A 12,721-nucleotide genomic window follows, 5' to 3' on the forward strand; every position below is an offset into this window, starting at 1 on the left:
AACTTTTATTGTCCCCAGTAGTGAAATTTGTCTTGGGCCATCACCCATGCTGCAACACATTAGAAAAATACAATTCAGAAAATACACAGAATATTGGATACATAAACTTTCAGCTCCATACTTCCTTACCAATTTCGGTACAAAAGCAAAACTCAAAAATATGCAAATAAAAAAAAAAACACACTTTTTATCAATAAAAATAAAACCAGTGCCATTCTTTTTACTTATTTACAATTGTGTTTAAAGTTGTTCTACAAGTAAAATAATTGTGAAAAACAGTAAATAAGTTTCACCCAAATTTAATTTGAGATAAAGGGGATTTGCTATTAAAATGAAAACATGAAAGAAATATTGTGTGATTTATTTCTTTAAAAAAGTTTGATAAATGTTTTCAACAGTAGTAGCAGTATCACATACATTCTAATAAATAATGGTAATATTTCTAGCACAATGCCTTTATGTAAAAACTAACTTTTATTTTGATGTTACCGTGAATACCTTTATACCTTTAATACCACTGGTTTTCCTCAAATGAAATGATAAAATGCTTGTGAAGAGACTCAGAACAATTCTGGTGATGTTGTTTATATATTTATGTCCTCACTGAGACGACAGATGCTGAAATTACTGCAAGCGTCACGCGCTTCAGTCTATATAGTAAACAAACCCGCACGTCTCTACCATTCATTCATTCACACAGAGACGCGAAGAACATGCAGGATTCATATTTTAACCAACTTTTGCTGCGTAACATTTACAGATACTGGTCCATATGGAGATTTGATTTGATTAATTTATGCTAACTTTGACAAATTCCGTGACTGATATTTTAATGACTGGATTTTGAGATTTCGTCCGCATTTTCTGCTTCGCGTAAATCATAGCGATGTATGCGTCAAGAACCAGGTTGACCGGGTACTCGGTACCACCGGTACCTGAAGAAACCTGGCACCGTGACATCTTTATTTTTTTAGTACCGTCTCGGTACCGAAGTACCGGGTCTTTTGACAACACTACTTCTCACATAAAATTCAAGGCATTGATGTTTATTTACAAAACCACCATTGGCTCTGCACCCATTTACCTAAACTCATTACTTTAGACTTCAGAAGGTTGGGTTCTGTGTGTGGTGGCTCTTGATGCCTTGACCCCAGGGTTAGTTATAGGGTTAGGGTTAGGGTTAGTCCATTCCTTGTGAAGTTCACTCAAATTCTTGAATCAATTTTCTCACAGTTGGTTGTGCATCTAGCTTAAAATATAATTCATAGCTTCTTTTTTCATTCTTGTTCAGTTCTAAATACCACTAAATTTAAGGATTTCTTGTGGAGTGAAGGAAACTAAATATGCTATTGTTTATATTGTCTGTAAATGTTTTGTTATATTAACTGGTATTTGATATATATAAATTAATGCAACTGTTTGCAACTACAAGGTTAACAGGTGTTTTTCAGGTAAGATAAATTTTTCTATCATGAGATTACCTTTTTTTGTAATTTTTTTTCTCTGTCATTTCTCATTTCTTAGCCAAAACTTTTATCAATGTACAATCATCTCAGGAAGACACACACACAAATTGTGAGCACACACCCGGAGCAGTGGGCAGCAATTTAAGCTGCGGCGCCCGGGGAGCAGTTGGGGGTCCGATGCCTTGCTCAAGGGCACCTAAGTCTTGGTATTGAAGGTGGTATCCGTCCGGCCCGAGACTAGAACTCACAACCCTTCGATTGGGAGTCCAACCCTCTAACCATTAGGCCACGACTTCCCCAAAGGTGATGTGTCCAAGTCACAAAATCTGACTTCTGGGGTGCCTCAGGGCTCAGTTTTCGGACCAATTCTCTTCTCTGTCTACATTGCATCATTAGGTTCTGTCATTCAGAAACATGGCATTTCATACCACTGTTATGCTGATGACACTCAACTCTACCTCTCATTTCATTCTGATGATCCGATGATAGCTACTCATATCTCAGTTTGTATAACAGATATTTCTAACTGGATGAAGGACCATCACCTTCAACTCAACTTTGCCGAGACAGAAATGCGTGTGTTTTTAGCAAACCCATCGTTTGATCACAATTTTACCATCCAGTTAGGCACATAACTCCTTAACACCATAACTCTTTCAAAAACAGCCATAAATCTTGGAGTTAAAATTGATAACCAGCTGACTTTCTCACACCACATTGCTAAAACTATTTGGTCACGCAGATTTGCTTTAATCAACATCAAGAAGATCAGGCCCTTACTTTCTGAACATGCTGCACAACTCCCTGTTAAAGCTCTTGTTCTGTCCAGGCTGGACTATTGCAATATTCTCTTGGAAGGTCTTCCAGCCAGTTCTATCAAACCTTTACAATTCATCCAGAATGCGGCAGCAAGATGAATTTTTAATACGGTAAGGTAAGGTAAGGTAAACTTTTATTGTCCCCAGTAGTGAAATTTGTCTTGGGCCATCACCCATGCTGCAACACATTAGAAAAATACAATTCAGAAAATACACACAATATTGGATACATAAACTTACAGCTCCATACTTCCTCTATTTAACAACTTCACGGACACGGGATAAAAGAGTTTTTAAATCTCTTTAATCTGCAGTGAGGAACTCTGAACCTCCTGCCAGAAGGCAACAACCCATACTCTGTATTCAAAACATGGGAAAAATCAAAGACAATCCTCTCAGCGTGTCTTACAGTGGCATGTTCGTACATAGTTTGCAATGGTGTCCATTCATTGACTCCTATAATTTTCCAAGCAGTTTGTATAATTCGTATCAGCTTTGATCTCGATTGCACAGATAGATTCCCAAAACATACTGTGATACAATATCTGATTAAACTCTCAATTACTGCCTGGTAAAAGATTACCATAACTTTTTGATCAACCCCATGAACTCTCAGACGACGTAAAAAATGCAATCTTTGTTGTATCTTACAGAGATTATCCACATGTATATGCCATGTTAGTGAATCATCAAAAAAGACACAAAGATATTTATAATGAGCCTAAAAGAATGCATGTCACACCTCTGTTTATCAATTTGCACTGGCTACCAATAGCTGCTCGCTAGTGTTGTCACGGTACCAACATTTCTGTATTCTGTACCGATACCAGTGAAAATCCACGGTTCTCGGTACCAATTTCGGTACAAAAGCAAAACTCAAAAATATGCAAATAAAAAAAAAACCACACTTTTTATCAATAAAAATAAAACCAGTGCCATTCTTTTTACTTATTTACAATTGTGTTTAAAGTTGTTCTACAAGTAAAATAATTGTGAAAAACAGTAAATAAGTTTCACCCAAATTTAATTTGGGGATTTGCTATTAAAATGAAAACATGAAAGAAATATTGTGTGATTTATTTCTTTAAAAAAGTTTTATAAATGTTTTCAACAGTAGTAGCAGTATCACATACATTCTAATAAATAATGGTAATATTTCTAGCACAATGCCTTTATGTAAAAACTAACTTTTATTTTGATGTTACCGTGAATACCTTTATACCTTTAATACCACTGGTTTTTCTCAAATGAAATGATAAAATGCTTGTGAAGAGACTCAGAACAATTCTGGTGATGTTGTTTATATATTTATGTCCTCACTGAGATTGCAGATGCTGAAATTACTGCAAGCGTCACGCACTTCGGTCTATATAGTAAACAAACCCGCACGTCTATGCCATTCATTCATTCACACAGAGACACGCAGAACATGCAGAATTCATATTTTAACCAACTTTTGCAGCGTAACATTTACAGATACTGGCCCATATGGAGATTTGATTTGATTAATTTATGCTAACTTTGACAAATTCCGTGACTGATATTTTAATGACTGGATTTTGAGATTTCGTCCGCATTTTCTGCTTCGCGTAAATCATAGCGATGTATGCGTCAAGAACCAGGTTGACCGGGTACTCGGTACCACCGGTACCTGAAGAAACCTGGCACCGTGACATCTTTATTTTTTTAGTACCGTCTCAGTAACGAAGTACCGGGGTCTTTTGACAACACTACTTCTCACATAAAATTCAAGGCATTGATGTTTATTTACAAAACCACCATTGGCTCTGCACCCATTTACCTAAATTCATTACTTTAGACTTCAGAAGGTCAGAAGGTTGTGTTCTGTGTGTGGTGGCTCTTGATGCCTTGACCCCAGGGTTTTATAGGGTTAGGGTTAGTCCAATTTTCTCACAGTTGGTTGTGTGTTTAGATTAAAATATAATTTTATAGCTTCTTTTTTCATTCTTGTTCAGTTCTAAATACCACTAAATTTAAGGATTTCTTGTGGAGTGAAGGAAACTAAATATGCTATTGTTTATATTGTCTGTAAATGTTTTGTTATATTAACTGGTATTTGATATATATAAATTAATGCAATGTTTGCAACTACAAGGTTAACAGGTGTTTTTCGGGTAAGATAAATTTTTCTATCATGAGATTACCTTTTTTTGTAATTTTTTTTTCTCTGTCATTTCTCATTTCTCAGCCAAAACTTTTATCAATGTACAATCATTCATACGATGGGATTGGCAGCATACGAATGTTTCATGAATTACATATGAACATGTGTCATAAGTTGATTTGTGCGCTCAGATCTGTGCTCATTTCTACGCTAGATTGATAATTGAGGCCCGCTGTCTCTATCGAGTATCTCTTCAATCAATCGACTTACTGATCAAAGCACATATATGTAGAAAAGATTGACTTGGGTAGGTGAGGCTCAACATTCATATATAAATCATTATTATGAACATTAATAATTTAAAGAAAAGACCTTTACTCTTTAATAAATTAAATACAAATAAAACCTATTTCTCTCTAAAACATGCACAAGGCCACATACTGGAAATACAAACATCTGAGACCTGCCAATACACATCAAATATGCGAGTAAGAACTGAAAAAAGAAAAGAAGAAGAAGAAAAGCAACTATGGTTGCAAGACAATGGAACTTATGATCATAGTTAGCTAACAATGCCTTTGGCAATGCAATGCAGTTTGGCTGAAAAAAAAATCATGATCATGAATAAATAATTGGGATATTGCCATATAGCCTATCTGGTCATCCCATAAAGAGATACAGGGATGCACGATATACAGGTACTATATTGTCATACCTATTATACCTGATGTTTTGCGGGAGGTAGGAGGTAATGGTAGACTAGTTTGTCAAGGTCACTCTCTAAGTGAACATTTCTGTTGAGTCCAGGTACCTCTTTAGGGATCCCAAAAAACTGGAGCAGTCATTTCTCAAAGAAGCATTCCCTGTGACCCAAATACATCTTTCTGAAATTCTCCATCCTGGTTTTCGGGTCTCCAGTGATTTAAAACTCAAGCCTATGTTAGTGGTTGCAATTGTGTCTTTAGAATCTTGGCAGAGTATTATCCGAAAACATAAGGACATATTGTGAATCTTTGAATAAGGCTTTGAAAAAAACAGTATAATAGAATAGTGTTGTTTGTTGATAGATGTGAGAATTAAAAAAGTGAAATATACTTATTAACATGATTTACAAGTGGAAACAACTATTTTTTTTTTTTTTTTTTAAATTTTTTACTCCTTTTTTTTTTTTTCCTTGCTCAATGTAACAAAGTGATCATTTTCGATTTTGTCACTCAAAAATAAATAGATAATAAATCATAAATTGGTTCATCTTGACTGGCAGCGCTGCGCTATACTCAAATCTCTTTCGGTGTTCGGCCGAATAAGCTAAAGGCCGAATAATATGTACCCAACAATGACTAACACTATCAAATAGAGGCACGCACTAATGCAGCAAAACATGTCGGCAGTGTGAAAGTATTTAAAACTATCAGAGAAAGATGCTGAAATCATTACAAGCTCGAAGCACCGACAATAAGTGAGAGACTGTTCAGTGCTGCATCACGTCTCTGATGAGAAGAGGTGGCTGATGCTGCTGCTGTGGTCAACTTACTCAACAGCTGTTCAGTAACATTTTTGTGAAATTTTTAAAGGCATGTGACAATGTGATACGTGGGACAAACATCTTCCCAAATTCATAAAGAGAAGCAATTATAAATCTGCATGCTGTTGTCAACAGAAAGAAGCACTGAAATCTTCCTGCGGGTTTCTTTTGAAAATAAAGAGTTCGCTATTCGCTCTTTGGCCCAGTGGTTCATTTTGTTTGGCTTTTGCCAATACTGTGCTAAATGACATCATTATCGATCTAAAGTTACATTCATTAATTTATCAGGCAGATATCATCATGGATTTATTGTATAGGTAGGCAGGGAACGAGAGCAGACAGGAACACAGAAATACTATGTGTTGAAGCATAATAATGCAATAGTATGTTCAGAATTAGGATTTTTCAATAAATATATTGTACAAATTTTAACATTTAGCCACTTCAGAAAATTTGCTTAAACATATTTGTTTGAAATATAGGTTTGTTAAATCTAGGGTTTTAAGTCATTTTAAGATAAATAACAATCTGTGCTAATACACTGCAGTGAGGTGATTGCTTTGCAACAAGGTGAAGAGTTCTGTTCATAACAGTAGAGCTGCTGGTGAATATCAATATGAGAACTATAGAGAAATATAGAGGCTCAATGCGGAGAAGAACGCACAACTTTTGAGATGCACAACTGTTGGACTCGTGTCTCGTACAAGAGATGAATTTGAAGACCATATTTTGTGCAGCATAAGATCAGGGAAAAGGCTGAGAACCAGTGATCTAAATGATGGAAGATGCATCACTAATCAATCATATTCATAAATGAGACATCACTAAATAAACCAATCAGACCAATAACATCAAAACTGATGTTGCACTAAAGAGAAATCCAACACAGCAAACATATCTTGCAGCAAATCCGTAAAATGGATCTAATTAGCCAGAAAACTGAAAAGACTCAAAAGAAAAGGCTGCACAATTAAGATGATTACTTGAAATTATTTATTATGATTATCAAAATTAACATTGAATGATGTTTAGCTCTGTTTGCAGCAACTGCTTTTTTGCTTTTCTATAGTATTAAAGGTGCAATAGGAGATTTTGGAAAATGCTAACATTAGCCTGATAGCACTGAAAGCGAACGTCACACCCTTCCTGCAATCACTGAACGCATTTATGCTCGCAGACCAGAATACCAGAAACAAAATTAGGGCTGCACGATATTGGGAAAAAATGACATTGTGATAATTAATTTTTCCACGATATATATTGCGATATGAAATATAATTAAAAAAATTCTTCCAAAACAAAAATGGGGTGAGCACACTTACAATTCTCATTTTAAATGATTAAAACATCGACACCATCATGTCAATTGATTAATATGCGCAAGGGAAGACGGTGTCTCTCTCTCTCTCTCTCTCGCTTTCTCACCCGAGCTCCATCGCTCGCTCTCTCTCTCTATCTCTCTCGCTCTCTCACGCTCTCTCTCTCTCTCTCTCTCTCGCGCTCGCTCTCTCTCGCGCTCGCTCTCTCTCTCTCTCGCGCTCGCTCTCTCTCTCGCGCTCGCTCTCTCTCTCGCGCGCGCTCTCTCTCTCGCGCTCTCTCTCTCGCGCGCGCTCTCTCTCTCGCGCGCGCTCTCTCTCTCTCTCTCTCTCTCTCTCACTCGCGCTCTCTCTCTCTCTCTCGCGTGCACTCGCGCTCTCTCTCTCTCTCACGCGCGCAATCTCTCTCTGCCCTGTCAAAACTTTCACTCTATGATGGTTAAACTGTGCAATTAATCCGCGAATCACATTTGTCAAGGGCCGGGGAGCATTCGTCAAGGGCCGTACAGTTAATGAATAAAGGATCAACTACGACAACCTACATCGCACATCCTGCGATGTGACTATCGTGGATTCGTACATCGCAATATCGATGCTTAAACGACACATCGTGCAGCCCTAGACAACATCACTACAATAGGCTAACAGTTACATCAGCGGCTCCCAATTCCAGTCCTTGTTCCAAAGTGAAGTAAACCCCTGCTCAGGGAGTAGAGAGCAATGAACATGGTGTAGGGATCATATTGATCGGAAGACCAGGTTGTTGATGTTTTTTTTTCCATTCTAGCCCTGTCTGCACAGCATGTAGCGCTAATGACGTATTCGGTCTGCGCAAAAAGGGTGCACAGAGGTATGTAGATACATATGTTGACAGACAGGTAGGAAACTATTTAAAATGTTTGGATGTACATTTCTTTGTCTTATGCCTTCCACAGAATATATAAATACAGTTAAATACATTTAGAGCACTTAATGATAGCTATCGGGACGTGAAGACACTTTCAACCAGTATAACAACAAAAGACAATCACCTTTTGCACCTTTAAGTCTCAAAAAGTCAACTATATATTGGATTGTATTGGCTTAAGATAACCTGTAGAAAGAAAACAAAAAACAAATCTTCAATTATGCACAATAATGTGTGTCTGTCCGTGTCTGCGAGTCCGTTAGTGTCGGGTATGATGTAAAAAATCACCATCGGAGCGAGTGCGCGGAGGCTCTGAGCGGACATCAGGATGCCTTCCATTTTTCGTGACCGTGCTGACAAGTATGCACTGTCAGTAGGCTTCAAAAGCACCAATTGCACATGCGCCGGCTGTGTGAAAAAGCCTGTTGCTAGTCGAACCTGTACAATCTGTCGATAAAACAATATAAAGACAGCCAGATGTGTTATAATTCTGGAAACATTGTTTTTACACGTTTGTTGCTGAGCAGACCATCAGCATATGAGATGTGTAGTGAGTCCACGCTGTCCGTGTATCCATCCATATTGCTCATATATAACTGGCCCATTTTATGCATAACTAGTTTTAACTAGTGATGCACTGAAATTCTGACAAATGAAAATGTTCGGCCAAAACAGCAATTGTGGATGGCTGAAATCATTCTTCTGACGGTTACTGTCTATTCCGTGCACAACTTAAACTTCAATGGGTATGTCAGCTGTGTGGACGCTAGTGCTGTATAAACGTGTAATTACTGCAGATTGAAGCTGGCACAAGAGCCAGGCTGTTTTTGAGAGGATTATCCCATAAAGGCCACTAAATTTTCCAAAGATGTGAAGGATGGACAAGAGAAAGATGGATGGCATCAGCAGGTTGGGACAAAGACAGAGGTTGAGTAAGAAATTCTGCAGGAAGTACAAGGATTGGACAGCAGAAGACTGGAGCAATGTTATTTTCTCTGATGAAGCTCCCTTCTGACTTTTTGGGACATCTGGAAAATCAATTGTTTGGAGAAGAAAAGCTTAAAGCTACTAGGAGTCCTGCGTTGTGCCAACAGTGAAGCATCCTGAGACCATCCATGTGAGGGGTTGCTTTTCAACCAAGTGAGTGGGGTTGGGATAATTCTGCCCAAAAACACTGCCATGGATAAAGAATGATATCAAAACATCCTGCAACAATGACTTCCAATGATCATTGAGCAATTTGGTGATTATCCATGCATTTTCCAGCATGATGGAGCACTGTCACAAGGCAAGAGTGATAAAGAAGTGGCTTGAAGATAATAGCATTGAAATTGTGGCCAGGCAATTCCCCGGATCTCAATCCCATAGAGGACCCACAAATTGTGATCAAATCCAACAACTAATAAGGCAAGAATGGAATGCCATCAATCAGGATATGGCCCAGAAGCAAATATCCAGCATGCCAGAGCGAACTGCAGAGGTCATGAAAAACAACACAGTAAATATTGACTCATTATATTTTTTTGCCAATAAAAGCCTTTAAAACTTATGATATGCTTATCATTATTTTTCTCTAGACCAAAGAAACGTGGGAAAAATATCTAATAATACTAAAGCAGCAAACTTTCCAGGCATTTATCACTTGTTAAAACGTTTGGCCATGACATTACTTTAGTATTTTAATATATGAATTATAGAAATGTATATTATTTGAGCATGAACAGTTGAACGTGTTCACATGTTACCAGTTCACTGATGTTGGTTAGTGTTCATAATGACATGCAGATAATCATACAAAACTTGTTTTATTTATTCATTTATACATTTTGATGATTTAATTAATCATCCGATTTTCATCAACTCACACATATAAGGAACTGCTTGCTTTTTCGATAAAGACACACTCCAACAAGAAAGACTCACCAGCAGAGAGCAAAATTAAAAGGACAATCTCTTTAATAATCTGCTTCACTTATTAGCATTACATGAATAGTGTGATGAATAAGCATCTAATTCAACTATCAAGGTGAATACAGAATCATCTGTAAATGTGCCTTTACGCACAGGTCTTTTCAACAGAAGAGCATTTACTGGAGTAATGACTCACTAATGCAAGTATAATGCAGAATGAAGCCAGCAAAAATATATACCAGTGCCAATTATAAGATGGTCCTGACCACAAACCTTTTCAGATTTTCTGTACTTTTTGAGAGAGCAATAATATGAATGAATGAATATTCAACCGGGGCGATCCTGTTCAGTGCATAATTACCATTATAATCGATAATTATACTGGACACCGGTCACCGTCATGGCAGTGCAAGCCCAACGACTGCCTGGGATATTTTTAAACAGGAAGGAAGTTGATTTCTAGTGTTTAGAGCTATTATCTCAGCAGGGAGACGCCGGGGTGGTAATGCACCCTGCACTCAGCGACCCTCTCCGATTCTCCAGTTTGAAATTGGGAAGTGAGAAATGTGTATAAGAGGCAATGCAGAATACAGCCTAAACTACTCTTATAAAATGAGGCAACATTTCTAAATATTCTATTATTATTAAATAATTCTTTAAATAGCAATCATCATCTTTCTCAGACGAATAGCTATTTTATTTTTCCCCTAACTCATGCAGCCCTAAATAAACTATCAAACAAAATGATGATCTATACATGCCCATTTAGTTAAATTATCCTTTCATTTTTATGATGACCCAATCATCTGGTATGTCTTTGTGAGCGGGCAAAAGAGGCACACAAAGCAGACTAACAATGCTTATTTGGGTCATCACATATAATCACACATTCATTCAGGCCAATAATGGACACAACGTTCTTTCTCAGAACTGAATTACTGAAGATACCTCCTCTTCAAACACAAATGTCCAATCTGATTTTTTATGTTTGACCTCCAACTAGAGCTAACATCGATTCCTTTTCTAATAGACCATATGCACGATTACGATAAAACTGAAACAATGTAGTTTTTAAATTTAATCTTAACATTTAAAAAATATTCAATGCATTATTTATTTGCTATAACTTTTTAATTTGTATTTTTTTACTATATAGGTATTTGAATAATGCAGCATTATAGACTGTTGTCTGGCCTTATTTATTTATTTAAATGACAAGTGACTTTGTGACTTCCTGCACTTGCTATACTTCAGTGCGGTAAAGTACTAAATTCGTTCTAATATTTATTTTGTAATAAATCAAAAGACGTGAAAAAATAAAACTAGGGTGTTGAAATGGCAGCTGCAGCCAATGATTGAGACAGCGTTTTTGGCACGTTTCTTCATATCGTCTTCATACATTAGAAAGTAATGAAGATTTCACTGCACAACGTTGAGAAATAATAAATGCTTTACATTTTTTTTAAGATTTAAAAAATGTATTCATGAAGGTAAGAGGTTGATTATCGAGAATACCATTACAATGTCGATTAAGAGATTAGCATAACTGCAAATGTACAGTTATGTGCACTTTCCTGGGATTACCAGCCTTTACATATAAAACGATTAGTTCTTTAATAACATGAAACTGTATGTTAATGCCGCTATCATTATTTACAGTTTTGCTATTCTTTTGTTTCTCAGTTTCTGTGAGTCTCTACCTATGTTTAGCACATATAAAATCAGCTTCACCGGAAGATTACGAGCTGGCTTATCTTGATCCCGAAGTTCTAGCGCTCTGTGCAAATGGTCAGTTGTGTGTAGGTGTGGCAATATGGCAAAATTATCATATCATAGTTTTTTTTTTTTTTTCAGGAAAATTAAAATTCACGATTTTATCACAATTCTTCGTCATGTTGGTTTTACTATTTTGCAAGTTGTCTGAGCAGTACAGCCAAACTAATTTACCCATTTAAAGAATAAAAGCCTTACAAGTTAACAAAATATTAAAAAAATAAAAAAAAAACTGCAGATATTTAGGCCAAAGTGAGCGATGATACAATCTTCTTTGTCATTATTTTCTTAGTTATTAAAACATACAGATACACATGCAGTAATATACAAATAAAACAAACAGTGCTTTATTTTCAGGTACAGTAGGTGTATTTAGCAGCAGCATAAAAATAAACTATAAATGATTGATTCTTATTAAAGCAACTGCATTAAAATTCTTCAGTCAAGAGCAGAGAGTTTTTCTCTTTGTGTTATGTTGTTTTATTAACATTAAAGAGACAGTTCACCCAGTTTATCATATACTACCATGTCACATTACAGTTCCAAAAATAGGTAACATTTAATTATGACACTGCCAAAACAGTAACTGCTGCTAAAATATTATAAACTCCCCCTGGCCAGCACATTTACCAACACAGACACAGGGGGTCAAAACACTTTCAGACAGACCGAGAACGAACACAAATGTGCCATGTTCAGATTAATCCAATGCAAATGACTGCTCTATCTTATTAAAACTAAAAAAAAAAAGGTGTTTGTCTTCATTTTGTAAAACTAAACGTTTTTAATTTCCATTTAGTTTTCTATGTACTAAAATTAACATAACTAAAACTTATAAAAATCAATAAAATATTATTATTTTGGATTAACAAATAATATT

General features: G+C 36.4%; 1 protein-coding gene across 1 annotated transcript in view; it reads right to left on the bottom strand.

Annotated features, from left to right (window-relative positions):
• Nucleotides 1–12,721, bottom strand: part of LOC128019430 (UDP-glucuronic acid decarboxylase 1-like) — a 58,747-nt gene that overhangs the window by 44,820 nt on the left and 1,206 nt on the right. The window lies entirely within an intron of this gene.

Source organism: Carassius gibelio, chromosome A9 (assembly GCF_023724105.1).
Source record: "Carassius gibelio isolate Cgi1373 ecotype wild population from Czech Republic chromosome A9, carGib1.2-hapl.c, whole genome shotgun sequence".
NCBI lineage: Eukaryota > Metazoa > Chordata > Actinopteri > Cypriniformes > Cyprinidae > Carassius > Carassius gibelio.